At 36.6% G+C, this 16,877-nt stretch overlaps 1 long non-coding RNA gene across 2 annotated transcripts in view; it reads right to left on the minus strand.

Annotated features, from left to right (window-relative positions):
* Positions 1–2,475: 2,475 nt before the first annotated feature.
* Positions 2,476–16,877, minus strand: part of LOC141379355 (uncharacterized) — a 71,303-nt gene continuing 56,901 nt past the window's right edge. For both annotated transcript variants that reach the window (XR_015518666.1, XR_015518667.1), the window contains exon 3: positions 2,476–3,966. This is a non-coding gene — a long non-coding RNA (uncharacterized LOC141379355). The remainder of the gene's footprint in view (positions 3,967–16,877) is intronic.

A 16,877-nucleotide genomic window follows, 5' to 3' on the forward strand; every position in this document is an offset into this window, starting at 1 on the left:
TAGATAGATAGATAGATAGATAGATAGATAGATAGATAGATAGATAGATAGATAGATAGATAGATAGATAGATAGATAGATAGATAGATAGATAGATAGATAGATAGATAGATATAGATAGACAGACAGACAGACAGACAGACAGACAGACAGGCAGACGGACAGACAGATAGACAGGTAGATAGAAAGTATTAGTTTTCTTACCATCTGAAGCATTTAGGTTTCTGTATGTGTGTGTGTGTGTGTGTGTGTGTGTGTGTGTAAGAATGTTTGGCCAAAATTAGCTCCAAGAGAGTATCCGCTCTCTCTCTCTCTCTCTCTCTCTCTCTCTCTTTTTCTGTGGAGCCGTGGATGTTGTCTTTCAGCGCGTGGCTCTCTGTTCTAGTTTGTTCCTGTCACACTGTGTGCGTGTGTATGTGTGTATTTTTTCATGCCCAATAAAAGCTCAAAGGAAGCGGCCAGAAACTCCTCTCATTGTTATTAAGGTAAAGGAATCTCAGAGGGAATATCAGCTTTAAACCAACATCCTCTCGCACACAGAGAGACGGAGGAACACACAAACTCCGCCACACTCCCGCTTTATCACCTCGTTTTCATGTCCTGTGCGTCTTTGCTGAACTCACTCTTACTAATGATGGTGAAAGGAAAAAACAAGTAGTGGCGCTGTAAAATTATATAATAAAATCTACAGACGCCCACGCTGAGGTAGAGGATGCTGGTTTTCCTGCACTCTCGCACCTCAAGGGAGTCTGGCCATTTGACTGATTTTAATGAGTTTTAGGAAGGGGAAAATTGTCACTGACCCTTTTGTCTCGTACACAGACGTGCATTTTTTGGTATGTGTCGGATATGAGGCTTGTCAGATGGAAAAGCGTTTTGATTATTTCAGCATAAGTTCATGTCTGGTTTGAGTCGCTAACTAGTGATGGGAAGTTCAGATCATTTTACTGACTCGGATCTTTGAGTCTCATTCATAGAGATGAACAAATCTTTTTTCAAGTCATTTCGTTCATTTGGTTCAATTTGACAAAATATTATTAAAATATTACGAATTGCTTCCAAATACATCTACAACTAGCCCAAAAGGTTGATCACACGACAAATAAGTCATAAATAGAATACTATAAGAAGGAGAAAATAATACTTCAATGATTACCTGCTCTTATTTTATATATATTTTTGTCTCTTTGCTCTGCCCACCTCTTCATGTCTTCAAATGTCAGTGATTCGTTCACGTTACACTGACAGTCACATATAATCTTAACCAATGTACACAGTCTGAGTCGATAGGAGTCATGATAATTAGTTCACCTTTTAATTTAATTATTTTTCCGGCTCTGAACACATATGATTGGCCCGTGAGGAACGAATGACTCAGACCTGATAGAGGACTCGAGAGATGAACGAATCAATACTTTTTCCGGCTCTTAACGTATATGATTGGCCCGTGAGGAACGAATGACTCCGACCCGATAGAGGACTCGAGAGATGGACGGTTCAATTTTCCTTCCGGCTCTAAACGCATAGGATTGGCCCATGAGGAATAAATGACTCAGACCCGATAGAGGACTCAATAGATGAACGGATTAATTCTTTTTCCGGCTCTAAAGGCATATGATTGGCTTCTGCCTTTCCGCGATGAACGACTCAAAAGACTTGAAATGAACGTTACCAAATCGAAAATCACTAACTGTCTTATATGAATTTGATCAGTTACAAATTTTAAGTAATGTATTTACTATATTAATGCTGCATTTTTAGACTATAATATAATTGTTGGTAAACTGCACTGAAAAATAATATCTGCAAAATTCATTCATTTTCTTGTCGGCTTAGTCCCTTTATCAATCTGGGGTCGCCACAGCGGATCGAACCGCCAAATTATCCAGCATGTTTTTACGAAGTGGACGCCCTTCCAACCGCAACCCATCTGGGAAACATCCACAAACACTCACTCACACACATTCATCCACTACAGACAATTTAACTTACCCAATTCACCTGTACCGCATGTCTTTGGACTGTTGGGGAAACCGGAGCTACCGGAGGAAACCCACGCGATCGCAGGGCGAACATGTAAACTTCACACAGAAACGCCAACTGACCCAGCCGAGGCTCGAAGCAATGAATTTCTTGCTGTGAGGTGACAGCACTACCTATTGCGCCACTGCGTCACCCTATGTAAACATATATTATTAAAAAATTTAGGGACCAACGTAAAAAAGCTGAATGGTATTTTTGAATTATATATTTATGCTTGATTAAAATAACAAAAAAAAATAGTAAAGTGTGATGTATTTTACATTTATATTTAGTTATTTAGCAGGTGCTTTCGTCCAAAGCGACTTACAAATAAGGAGGTATTCAGCGATTCAACAAGTTGAGACAATGCACAAAAGAAGAACAAATTATACAAAGAAACTGTTTGTACTCAGAGAATTAAGTGCAAGATTTAGGAGGGGGAGTGTTTTTTTAGAGACGAGTGTTTCTACAGGTGGTTTGTCAAGCCCACTCACCTGCGTAAAGCTCACTTCATAATGCACAATGTTTATTTTCATTTTTTTAGAGAGGTTGATGTTTTACATTTTCTTTTGTCAAAATAGCAAAAACAATACATCAAATAAAATAAAATAAATATACTATATACTTTATTGATGGTCCATTTGTTGAATTTAAGTTGCATTGCATCTACATGCCAACTAATTCTTATTAGATTATAAGTAGACTGTTAGATTGGGGTTAGGGTTAGTGCAAGTTGACATGTACATGTCAAGTTTCTTATTGTCAGTTAAATGTCTGTTGAAGGAGCAGTATCCACAGATATTAAGCAGACAGTCTATTAATACTCAAATAGACTGTCAAAATAAAGTGTTACCAAGTATTTTAAAGTCATAATACGTCACAAAATCAATCAATCAAGTCAGACAAAGTTATAATATCAACTAAAATATTTTCTCTCTGCTTCGGTTTTTTTCTCTAACTTTTCCACATTTTTAGACAAAGTCTCCCTGCAAATGTTGTTTTGATTAAAAAAACATTAATTGTGAATTGCATTGAAATAAAAAGGGTATGACTTGCTATCTCAGTTCTAACAATCAAACCTTTTTTCATATCTTGTGTACTTTGAACAGAAGAAAAAATAATAATATGACTCATATTTTGGACTCAACTTTAAAGGCCTTTTTTTGTCAGAACAAGCCTAAAAGCTCCAAACCAAACAGACACACAAGCCTAGAGTGGAAGTGCTCATAAATTCTCAGTGTTTATAACACACACCGTCTAGATAAATAAACAGCACAGCGGACCGTGAGTGATGTGAAAACTGCTCCCTCCAGGTATCAACTCCTGCTGTACAAACACTCATTCAACATGCAGAAAAGACATCGAATTCAGCACATTCTGACGCTGAACGGGCAGATCTTTTGATCTCTTGATAAACCATCGCTGACGAGCTTCACGTCTCATTATTTGTGGTTTGAAAAGGAGCGAGGTCACTTCCCAAACTGACCCCTTTCAGCACAGATCAGCAGTCGGGACGGGTCGAGGTATAGACACTACCTTCTGGTCTATAAGAGCTCCAGTCTGTTTACACTCCAAAACATTCCATCTGCTTTATTCCCTCCAGCTGGAGCTGAACCGGGATCAGTTATAAAATAAATAAATGCCCACAGTGTCCAAACAGGGCGGCACATCAAAACCATGGAGGTGAGAGGTGGCGCTGCGCCTCATTTCCTCTGAGAGGCAGGATTTGGGGGGAAAAATGGGATCATCTCTTGTCTCCTTGATCCCGTTCCTGTCCTCGATCCCACATCCCGATGGGAATTCTGCTAATCGGGGTTTAGAAAGAGAGGCCTGTCTCTGTGCAAGTAGTGCGGATGGAAGGAGACGCTTGTGTGACGCTGTGTGAAGTGATCTGAAGAGTCTGCTGGTCTCAAACTGGACATCATTCAGTCTGATAATCACATCCTGCAGGCAAAAACTCCACCATTAAATGGCTCTATTGAGAGATTCTGGATTAAAATATTTGCAAACAGGTTCATTGATCAGACCATTTTCTCTTTAGTGACTTAACAAAAACCCCTTATGAAAATGGTTGCTTTTTTGGCTTTCTTAGCTCTGATATGAGTGGTCAGAAGTTGCTTTAGTGGCCACATCATAACATAAAAGTTATAAATAAAATACTACCATGGTTCAACACCCTAAATAACACTCCTTTTTAAAGGTCGCATGAAATTAAAATTACGTTTTTTTTAGATCTTAGTACTAAAATTGTTCTTTTGTAGGATTTTTATAGGCAAGTGCTCACCAAAACAGTGCCAGAATTTGCTTTTAGAAGAAGAAATACACCTGATATAAACATGTAAAGCTTGAGGTTTGTCACTTTCGCCTAATAATGTCACCTCATACTTCCACGATCACATGCTTTCTAGTGTGTGACAAGTCAAGCTCCTTTCAAGACGCTTTACATTTGACGCATTTGAGCTCAAACACTCTCACTGGCAGAGTGGTTCTTAAAAAAAAAAAAACAATTGGCCTTTTTTTTTAAGGAGAAGAGCTACACTATGTCCTATCTTTTCTTTTTGTTTGGTTTAAGATTATGTCAAACAGTAAATAAAAAGGCACATTTCTAAGCACTTAATGGGTCCTTTAATGATTGGGCCAGTGGTTTAGTTTTAGTGCAAAGTTATCATTATGCAAACATCAAGAAAAACTTTGGATTGGTTTGATTCGTGGATTAGGCTATGTAGGCTATTAAAATGTACATTATATAAAACTATTAATAACTATAATTTTACAAAATGGAAAAAGGTTGATTTGTTGGTTGTAGCCTACACTAAATCATCAATTGCCTATATGTTGAGTTTATGACATTGCCCCAGGCAGCACATAGGCGGAACAGCATCAGCGCTGGTTTGTCAAATCCTCTGTGTCAAATTGTGACCAGAAATATCCTTCCTTCAATTGATATAGGCTTCTATGAAACAGTGAATATTTCGCTTTCATTTTATTTAGGCTAGATTATTATTAATTCATTTAATAAACCAACACAACCTCACTGCAACTAGTGTTTTGGTGCTGAAGCATATAGTGGACTTAAGCACTTCACCCCAAAGGTTATTTGTTATTCTTTATTCCTTTTAAAAATGTAGCCTAGTTGTCTTTTTAATGATTAATCAAAGACTTATAATGCTGTTTCATTGTTTATCTTTATTTACAAGTAGCAGAGTATTTACAGCTAATGTATAATCTATTTCTGTCCGTTTGCATCCCATTCTTTGTGCCACCTGGCGGCCTAGTCGCAAACTGCGGTCATACCTAAAAAACACGTTCTTTTTCTTTTAGAGCTGTGGCGGTACATCCTGTGGCGGTAATGGTCACATTAAACTCTTACCTACTGTATTTGCCCAGTCAAATTTTTCAAAGGCGAAGGTGTGAATGAATGAATTATTTATTTTTTTGGAAGGACACTATATATACTGTATAACTGCAGATTAACTATGTCTATATACTGTCCACCCTATACACAACTCCTTAACTTTTCTGATTTTGAGTGTAATGTAAGGATGTGCAGCTTTTGTAAAGCTGCTTTGGAACTATAATCGTAGTGAAAACTGTTATACAAGTAAAATTGAATTGAATTATATGAATGAAGCAACCAACAGAACGATTGATTGTCAATCAATCAATCAATCAATCAATCAATCAATCAATCAATCAATCAATCAATCAATCAATCAATCAATCAATCAATCAATTAATCAATCAATCAATCAATTAATCAATCAATCATTTAAAGGTGCAGTAAATAAGTTTGACACCCAGTAGTTGAACTAGGTCTTGCATTCCTTGATCAGCCACAGGTTGCCACAGGTGCCACAGGTTGCCAGATTGTTGACCAACAGGAGCGAGTCTGTTTATCAAGCCTGAAGGCTGATTTAAATCATGTTCTAAATAAAAGCAACGGCACGGGATAGAAGGAATACCATATCATACCATTCATCACCTCAGGTAGACCTCATGTGCTTAATTAATAGTTAAATGCTTACAATGCGAATTTGAATGCCATTTTTACATGACATTTACTTCCATACTACTAAAAGCAGCAGCAGATGATTCACCTCAGATCTCAAAAATAAAATAAACTGTTTGAAATTGAACTTTAGAACAATGAAATAATGCAAACCAACACTGATTCAGCATCTACATTTAATAATCTTAAGGAGGTTTAATATGTATTAATTAGATTATAAACCTCACCATTTCATGAGTGAGTGCGTATTCTGTGCTTTTAAATGGCTTTATTTAAATTTCTGTCGTGTTTCATCTTGTGCAAACAGCCAAACTACTTATTACTACCAATTTTATTATGTAGCTTGTTGTTACGACACGCGGTTGCAATGTGGAACTCTGAATCTGCTTCTCATTTTGGAGTCTGCTACGGTCCAACGGAGGTCGCTATTTAGTCACAGGCACATGCTTTGAGAGCCTTTCTAAATGACTAAATTAATGAAACATGCGGTTTTCCAACAAGGCAACGCGGTTTGCTGAAATATAATTAGCTAAAATGGCAGTGGGCGGTTTAAAATAACCAAAACAAAGACAAACATTCCGGCACACATTCCAGCACATGTAACACACATTTTCAAAGCAGCATATCTGACTTCAGCATTGTTTTTCAGATAAACAAGAATGTTCACTTGGCATGTTTCTTAAATATCTGCAAACGTATTCTGGTATTCATGCTTTAGAAGAGTCAAAAACTGAAATACAGCACCTTTAATTATTTTAAGTTTTCACTGTTGATTATAACCTTGTTATTATTATTATCATTATTTATTATTAACATTTACTGTATTGTTTAAAACAAAATATAAGATAGTATTATAATATATATTATTAATAAGATTATTTTTTGGGCATTACTTTTTAGCTAAATTGTTTTATTTTTATTTTAACCCCAAATTGCTGCTTAAATCGTTACAATAACACACTCTGAATTGTCTTAGAGCTGTTAAAAGGCAGGAAACAAGAAGAATTAGGGAGAAATTGAAAATTATACTTTAGGATAAATAATTTGTACGACGTAATCTGTTAAATCTGTTCTTTGAGCATTTTAAAATGTTACTGTAAAATAAACAATAAATTAGGGTTGTCAATACATAAAACTAAAATGAAAGCAATCAAACTGCGAAACTAAATACATTAAACACACCTGCCATTACATTTCATACAGTTAACAGGTGATGAACACGACTGTATTTTTTAAAGACAATTATCAATTCAGTATGTTTTTGTCAACATGTGGCTTTTGAATTCATAATGTGCTAAATCAAAACATCATAGACCAAATGATTTGTCGTAAAAAGGTTTAAAATAATTTGTATGAATGAATGACAATACCAAACCTTATATTATAAGTTCCCTAGTCAGGATTGTGAACACACACACACACGCTGTTAAATGGTGCCTAATTTCCCTGTAGTATTTCTGTTCCCATTTGGACCTCTGCTTGTATGCAAATCGCATTACATAATGATATTGCAGTGATAAGCTCATTACCAGAGGAGTTTGTCTCAGTTGTTCAATGGGATGGCCCTATTACTACACTCTATTAACTAAAACCAGGTTAGGTTAAATCAGGGCAGAGTGCCAATAATTGTGTGATCCTGTGCGTATGGTTTTTACCCAAACTAATGAGCTCTTTTATCTGAAATTAGAGAGTTTAATCATTTTAGCTCTGAAGAGACGCTGTGGTAAAACGAAGGCCTGTGCGCGTCCGCTCTAGCAAAGAATTAATCGGCTCCAGAGGGAAAACTGAGCAGATCCCTAAACACACAATTGTTTTTCCAGTTGCGGAATAATTGACTTGATTTCTTGAAGTCCATTTGTGATGAATTGCTAAATCGTAACAAAGACCAGATTGTCAGCGGCGGAAATGCTCCAACATCAAACAATGAATAACTGCACATTTCCTTTTCACCAAATCGTTCTTCCATTATGCACCTTTTTTCCCCTTCTGAAATGCTGGAAGAGTGTGTGTGTGCCCTGGTCTAATTTGTTGGCTTTGTGTTTGTGGTTCACATTAATTGCCGTGAGTCTCCTCTAGGGAGAGTTGTGTTCAGAGGAAACACTGGTAGCACTCAAAAAAAGTTAAATAAACAAGTTGGAGTGAAATGATTTGCAGGTGTAAGACAGTTTGTGTGGTAGAGCTGAGAGACGCTCTGCTTTACAACAGATTGCTGGAGTGCTGTGAACGGACAGTTATGCTATTGCTTAAGCTGTCGCTGAAATGTATTTTATGGTAAGTTATTTTAGTGAGCACAGGTTCAAATGCAGGAACAGCAAGACCTTTGGTTTGAGGGCTGCCGTTTAATGTCTTCCTTCTGTTCGCTCGCTTCACAATTCAGTTTTGAGTTTTTCAAGGGAGAGTTGAAGCAGAAATGGAAATTTTGTCATGATTTATTAACAATCATTTTCAAATCTTAAAGTGAGTAAGGACTGTTAAGGTTCAAATAATGCTAAAATGCTATAAAAGTATTATAATAATCTAACACTTTCACTATATTCCAAGAATATATCCAATATTTATTCAATGAAAACAGTGCACAGCATAAATGACTTGGATGGATGGATGGATGGATGGATGGATGGGTAGATGGATGGATGAAAACAAACAGAACTATGGATGGATGGATAGATGCTTGGATGGATGAATAGGTGGACAAACAAAATTATGGATGCATATGTATGGATTAATGGATGGATGGATGATGGATGGATGGATGGATGGATGATGGATGGATGGATGGATGGATGGTGAGACAAACGGAATTATGGATGGATGATGGATGGATGGATGGATGGATGGAGAGACAAACGGAATTATGGATGGATGGATGGATTGATGGATGGATGGATGCATGGATGAATGCATGGGTGGTTGGATGAACAGACATAATTATGGATGGATGGATGGATGGATGGATGGATGGATGGATGGATGGATGGATGGAGAGACTAATTTAATTATAGATGGATGGATGGATGGATGGATGGATGGATGGAAAAAGAGACAAACAGAAATATGGGTGGATGGATAGATAGATGGAGAGACAAACAGAATCATGGATGGATGGATGGATGGATGGAAAGACAAACATAATTATGGATGAATGGAGGCATGGAGAGACAAATGGAATTTTGGATGGATTGGTGGAGAGACAAACGGAATTATGGGTGGATGGTTGGATAGATGGAGAGACAAATGGAATTATTAATGGATAGAGGGAGGGGTGGACGGATAGAGAGACAAACAGAATTGTGGATGGATGTATGGATGGATGGGTGGATGGATGGATGAAAACAAACAGAACTATGGATGGATGGATAGATGCTTGGATGGATGAATAGGTGGACAAACAAAATTATGGATGCATATGTATGGATGAATGGATGGATGGATGATGGATGGATGGATGGATGGATGGATGGATGGATGGATGGATGATGGATGGATGGATGGATGGATGGATGGTGAGACAAATGGAATTATGGATGGATGATGGATGGATGGATGGATGGATGGAGAGACAAACGGAATTATGGATGGATGGATGGATGGATGGATTGATGGATGGATGGATGCATGGATGAATGCATGGGTGGTTGGATGAACAGACATAATTATGGATGGATGGATGGATGGATGGATGGATGGATGGATGGGTGGATGGATGGGTGGATGGATGGATGGATGAATGGATGGATGGAGAGACTAATTTAATTATAGATGGATGGATGGATGGATGGATGGATGGATGGATGGATGGATGGATGGAAAAAGAGACAAACAGAAATATGGGTGGATGGATAGATAGATGGAGAGACAAACAGAATCATGGATGGATGGATGGATGGATGGAAAGACAAACAGAATTATGGATGAATGGAGGCATGGAGAGACAAATGGAATTTTGGATGGATTGGTGGAGAGACAAACGGAATTATGGGTGAATGGTTGGATAGATGGAGAGACAAATGGAATTATTAATGGATAGAGGGAGGGGTGGACGGATAGAGAGACAAACAGAATTGTGGATGGATGTATGGATGGATGGATCTGAAGGAATTAAATGATAATACATTTAAATTCAAATGAGGTGTTGCAAAAAAAAAAAAACACATTTCGATTAGCTTTGATATTTTTTATGGTTCTCTTGATTTTTTCTCTTAAATAAAATTGTATTTAATATTTCCCCTAACATATTAATTGGGGTGTACTTATTTTACTTATTTTGTTAGATTAGTACCAGTTTCCAGGCTCTAGTTCCAGTACCAGGCTCTAGTTCTGACTATTCTAATGCACGTAAACAAATATCTTATTGAATAGCATCCCCTAGAAAGTAGTCAATTAAAAGAGTCTGTAAGGTTTGCACTCACTTATGCTGGGCACTCTGTACACTTTATATTCTGTGTATCTGAGGCAGCTCCTATGATATTATGATAACATTTCTTAAATATTTAATTAAAACAAACTGCTATTAATTATTACTGACTTATGACCGAAATATATAATGTCCACAAAACGATATATCAATGAGCTTCGATGCTAAACTAAACTTAGAAGCAGAGCATATGTGTTTGGTTGTCAGTGACTCTGGCATGTTAAGATTGTGGCATGTTAAGTCAAGTGAAGTCTTCCCAGTGCAAGGCGCCAGGGAGACAAGCCAGATTTAGTAATCATTACAGCGCCTAATAAGCAGCCATCAAGCATCTATCAGCACAGCCTGACCTGACTGACCTCCTGTGACCCGCCAGGCCACTTCCTGTGCCTGTGGGGACGACTTCCTTCTGCAGGACGAGGAGTCACAGGTTACTGAGCTGAAGACACAAAACACACCAGCAACTTCCACACGTGCGCATGTGTGTTTGATGTTGTCTGTGTTGATCACATTTTATTTATTAATAATTGTAAATTATGATTATAAAAAAAAAGTGTGCACGCAAATAGGGTAAAATTAATTTCAAAGTGCAAACACATTGCTTTTTTACCTTCTTGGACAACCAATCAGATGAGTGGAACATTATGGTAGGGTACGGGTTGGTACGGGTCACCTTTATCAGGTTTGCGTTTGCACTGCTAAAAGGGTACTAACAACAGATGTTTACGACATGTACGAAGGTGTACGACAAAAAGTTTTAGTCAACGTCATTCTCTCTCGAGAAAATGTCACAGTAAAGCTGTACGGGTCATTCACATATCATATAACAAGCACTTCTTACGAAACAGATGCTTTACACATAAACACTTGTGTATAAATGTTCATTACTATCCTTTTTATGAATATGATTTGATTATAACTGCATAATAGTCATAACAGTCCAAAAAGTGATGATAATAGTTAAACGTGGCAGTTTGTTCATGGTTGCTGAAAGAATCATTTGCTCCTTTGTTTTTTTAAGCTTCTCCTTTGTTTTTTCGTGCGTCAGTCTCACGTTTTTTTAATTTCGGACAGGATCGAATGTCAGAAGCGATTCAATAATCACGCGCGCGATATCAAGTTCGTTATTTCAGATTTAGATGCGCAGAGAGCGCAAGACGTCCATGTAAAAAAAAAAAAAAAAGTGACAGGGTAGATTCTGCTCTTCTTCTTGGCTTTGTGGCTATTCAACAAGACAACGACAAGGTATGTTGTTATATGTATACATTATTACTGTGTTATATATCAGCTGTGTACTTAAAGCATGGTGGTTGCTTTGTTTTCATTCTTGCTTGTTGCATGACGAGTGATGTATCTCTGTAAACCAATAGCGTCAGTTGCAATTCTAGCTCTGCTCTTAGGTACCCTTTTGTTGTGTTAGGTACCCCTTGCAAAGGGTATCCAATAAGTAGTAAAGTATGGTTCACTTTTAGATACCTTTGACAGTGGAAACGGCCATAAAAGCGTACTGAAAAGAACCGTTCCGTAACATGTGAGGTGCATGATGGGAGTTGTAGTTTATTTCAGTGGCAAAATGTTAGGTCTCCAATGATCTGCAACTGCTAGATCACTTGGGATTATAACACATGCATTGGTGGAACCTCATATTTTTTTAGTCTCACCATTGAAAAATTAGACATGCAACCAAACTGGTCACACTCTAAAGTCCTGTTTGTTTTCAATATCTTCCATTTTGAATTAGATTTAGACGTTTTCAGACCCAAAAACGCTGTTGTCTTATATATGAACAGGTAAAGCACATAAAATGTTTTCAGCTTTTGGTTGAAAACGTTGTTGTGTAAATGCTCCCATAGTGTTAAAAAGACTGTGTCATACATTACAATGGTGTCAGCCCCGCCTCCTCAAAATAAGTGTTCTCGAATTTGCTTTCGAATTTATTTTGATTAACTGTTAAGCTAATACTCTTACTTTATATGTTTTAAGATCTTTAAAAGGACTCTTAAGAATATTTATGAATGCAGACCCTAAATAGACACCCACCCCTAATCAGACGTAGAGGTTACAGCAGCATATGAGGCTCGTTTGATTGCAAGTGATTGTGCATCTGTATGCTAAAAGTTCATGTGTTGTGAATTCATGGTATTGTGCTCTGCTGCTGCCTTCACTCCGTTTTGAATGTGTGTGTGTGTGTGTGTGAGAAAGAGAGAGAGGGAGAGTTTAAGATCAGAAAGGCCAGCAAACAGCTGTGATGTCACTGCATTGAAGTTCCTGCTTAAGGAAATGACCGTGTGCATGTGCATAGCTGGAATTACTAGACATTAATTATATTGAGTGGTGGATTGGGGCTTTACAAATGAAGATTAGAAATGTCAATTTAGAATAAAAATCATGAAAGGATATTTAGATATTTTAATAAACCTAGAGTTAGAGGCTTAAAACCTTTTTTTCTGACAGCTTTAAAAACCAGTACAAATAGGCACAATATAACAGTTAGCTCACTATTTGCATTGAATCACCTTAAATCTCTGGTAATTTACCAGGTTTTAAAATTTAAGACACCAAAAGAAATTCAGCCGATCTATAACATTTAGTCATTTTTTAAAAGGAACCCATGATGAAAATTATCTTATGTAAGCAGTTTGGACAGAACTGTGTGTAGGTGTATGTGTCCACAGTCATATTGGCAACCCAAGCTCATTCTGGAAACGTAGCCCCGCGGACGTTTCTGGAGACCGCGATTTACGTGGCCGGAGGTATGTACGGATGCGTTTAGTTTTTTTCGAGCGAACGCTGCAGGGCGGTGTGGCGCCGCTCCGCTCCTCCTCTTCGCGCTCGCCGGCCGACGGCTTGCCTCCGAGTGGAGGGCTTTCCCGATGCAACCAGTTTGTCCGCTTAGCTTACAGCATTGCGTCGGCGGAGCGGAGGTCCCGGAGGAGGAGCCGGCCGCGGGGACGACGACCGGGATCGAGTCCTGGGAACAGCGGCTCCAGAAATCAGGTTAGATAAAAAACGGAATCCGAAAAATAAGGAAGAGAATGCAGCGGGATCCGAAAAAACGCGGTCGAAATCGAAGACGAGGGCTTTTGCTTTTTTTTTTCTGGACGGCTTTTGCAAACCGTCGCTCAGGGTTAGGGAAGGAGGAGGAGGAGGAAGAAGAGGAGGGACGGCTGGGGCGGCTGGGGCGGCCGATCCGGCGGCTTTTCGCGCGAGAACAGCACGGGCGCAAACAGCTCGTGCTCCCGAGAGGCGCCCGAGACGCGAAAAAGCGCGCACAGCGGCCTCTCGCGGATCCGCGAAAACAAAAAACGCTCTAATACGTACCTCCCGGGACGTATCTCGCAGCCCGCAGAAACGTCCGCGGGACTACGTTTCCACTATGAGCCCGGGTTGCATATTGGGGTGATATAAAGACAAAAAGTCTCTTTGTTAAATTTCCTGACATTAAAATAGGATGCATATCCCTCCCATTTTGAGGCCCACCGCAACATGACATAGAAGTGCACTTTCTCCGCCCACCGAGTTGATTTAAAGATTTCTCTGTAGTGATGCGTATAATCATGTCATATTATCTCCACGTCAAGAATGAGTTTTACAAGTGTAAAACATTTTCAAAACAGTCATGTTTGTAATAAAGACAGTAAAATCATATGTAATTCATCACCACAGCTGCATAGTGTCAGTAATTATAAACGAAGACGATTTAATCCCAGTTTGTGGACGTTAAATCAGGTTTATTTTGTACATTATCATAACGGATGTCCATACTGCAGTGGATATTAACATGTATCACATTTGCCATGCAAAAACAGTGCAAAGCTAAACAGAAAGGAGATAGGCTTGAATAACCTCCACACAAATATATCAAATAACAGTTAGGAAAGGTCTTACTGTAAGACGGATCTGCTTCATTCTTGTCTGTCACTGTGCCGTTTATCTATGTGAAGGCTACACGCATCAGAAAAATACAGAGTTCACAGTGACTCTGACACGCAGGTGGGAACGGTGGGTGGGAAGAACCAGTTCATTTGCATTAAAGGCACAGGCAAAAAAAACAAAAAAAAAAAACAAAAAAAAAAACAGCTACAATGCCCTAAGCTCAAGTTTCACAAATTTAAAAAGATATAATAAATATTCTGATGGGTATTTTGAGTTAAACTTCACAGACACATTCTGGAGACACAAAAGTCTTATTTTAAATCTTGAAAAGTGGGTAAAATAGGTGCCCTTTAAAATAAATTTAATAGCAAAATTTTTTAATTGTGCCAGGAAGTCCTGGTTGCAATAACAACAAGGTTTTAAAACAACATGGCTATATACTTTTTTTAAAATCATTTTTTAAATACTTCTTTATTTATTTATTTTTTTTGTAAATAAAAATAGCAATAATAAAAAATCACGACTGCATAAATCAAATAAACTGTATATTATAATTAGTATGAAACTCATTAAATATTACATGTGGAATATTAATATTCATATTTGTTCTATATCACTCATAAACATGATAAAATATTTCAAATACAAATTTTAAACGTATTTAATTTATTTCTGTTATTATTATATAGTTACTACTACTAGTAACTAGTACTAGTACGAGTAACTACTAGTAGTAGTATTTCAATAAGAAAAAATATTTATATATTTTTTATAAAAAATAAAAATCTGTATATTATTTTGTGTATAACATGTATTTAATATTTTACATTATTCAAATTATAATATATTTATTTATATTCAATAATTTTTTGTTTGTTATTTTTGTCACTTTATTTTTATGCATAATTAAATGTCTACACACAATTAACTAAGATTATTAGCTCAATAAACCACCAATTATCTACTTATTAATAGCAAGTAAAGTAGTAGTTAGGTGTAGTTGTTGGGTAGGATTAGGGATGCTGAACAAGACTATACCTTTATAGGTACAAAAAAATACAGTTACAGTTAATACCTAAATAGGCAGGGAAAAGCCAGTAATTAATAGTGTGAATTGTTGCTAAAACTAAAGAACTACCAAATTTGTTTATCAATAATCCTATAAGCTCCAACATTTTAAGCAGTACTGTGCCAAAATATAAATTACTTTATGCTTGTATGTGTATGTGAGAGACAAAATGTGCGTGTGTGTTTTTGTGTCTGTTTGAACAAAGAGTCTTGTCTGACAGGGTGTTGATTTTAAACGCACGAGCAGTCAGAGTCTGAGATCAATAGATGGACAGACGTGTTCACTAACACTCGATAAGTGCATTGATCTGGAGTAAAGTGTGTGTCATAGATCTTCTGTTAGTAATCAATCAGTATCTTAACATGGCATCTTATCTCCAATATCACTCCAGGAGCTCTTCAATATGTGCAACACCTGTTTCCTGCATGTGCTTATAATATCTACAGAGGAAATCTCTTAGCATTACAGTCTGTTGAGCTTGTCCATCAACCATAACACTCTTGAATTTAAACATGATTTATAAATAATCCTGCTGCTGTATTCTATAAAATTAGTCAATATTGTTCAATTGAAAAGGAAAAATAAAGTAAAGTAAACGCTTCGTAATGTGTACAAATTAACAAAAGCTCAGCACTGTGTGTGTGTAAGTGTAGTGTATAAATAGTCCAGGATATCAGTCCATTATGAGTTACCAGCTGTGTGTGTAATCAGTGGAAATCTGGAACAGTTGTGTGTTAGGTGCATGACAGGATTTGTAGTCCATTTGTAGATGGGATTGTAGTTCGAGTGAAAGTGAAGGTTCTCCAGTGATCTGCAGAAGCTAGATCGCTAGTGACTTTAACACTAGTAATAATACTGGTACTACTACTAAAAATAAATTTATAAATAAAATCTAATAATATTAATAATATTATCAATAATATCTCAGCAATAATAAAATTATGCTGACATAAATCAAATAAACCAAAATTATTATAATTAGTATTAAAAGATTATAATATGCATAATATAAACCTACATACTTATTCTCACTCAAAAACATTTTAAATACATTTGGTAAATGTAGATAATTTATTGCTATTATTAGTAGTTGTAGTAGTAGTATTTAATTAAATAAGACATTTTAAAAGCTGTACATAATTAATATTAGCATTATTAAATAATTTATTAATTATTTAAATAATTTGTAATATAAATAAACATTCTTATTTTACATTATTCGAATAAATTATAAAGTACTACTTATTTATCTTTAATACTAAATTATTATTAAAAGAATAGTAAATAAATTTTAATTAAAATTGACAATGTTGTATTACATAAATATGATGATGATAATGATGATTAATTTAATAATTTTATATAAAATCAATGAAAAAATATAGAATAACTGGTGTAAGTATCATCAATATTTTGTTCAATTTAAAATAAAAACAAACATGTTACTATTTTGAACAGTTTTGTATTATATTAGGACAGGGTGTATATTA

The sequence above is a fragment of the Danio rerio genome, chromosome 20 (assembly GCF_052040795.2).
Source record: "Danio rerio strain M-AB ecotype USA chromosome 20, GRCz13ab, whole genome shotgun sequence".
In the NCBI taxonomy this organism is placed as follows: domain Eukaryota; kingdom Metazoa; phylum Chordata; class Actinopteri; order Cypriniformes; family Danionidae; genus Danio; species Danio rerio.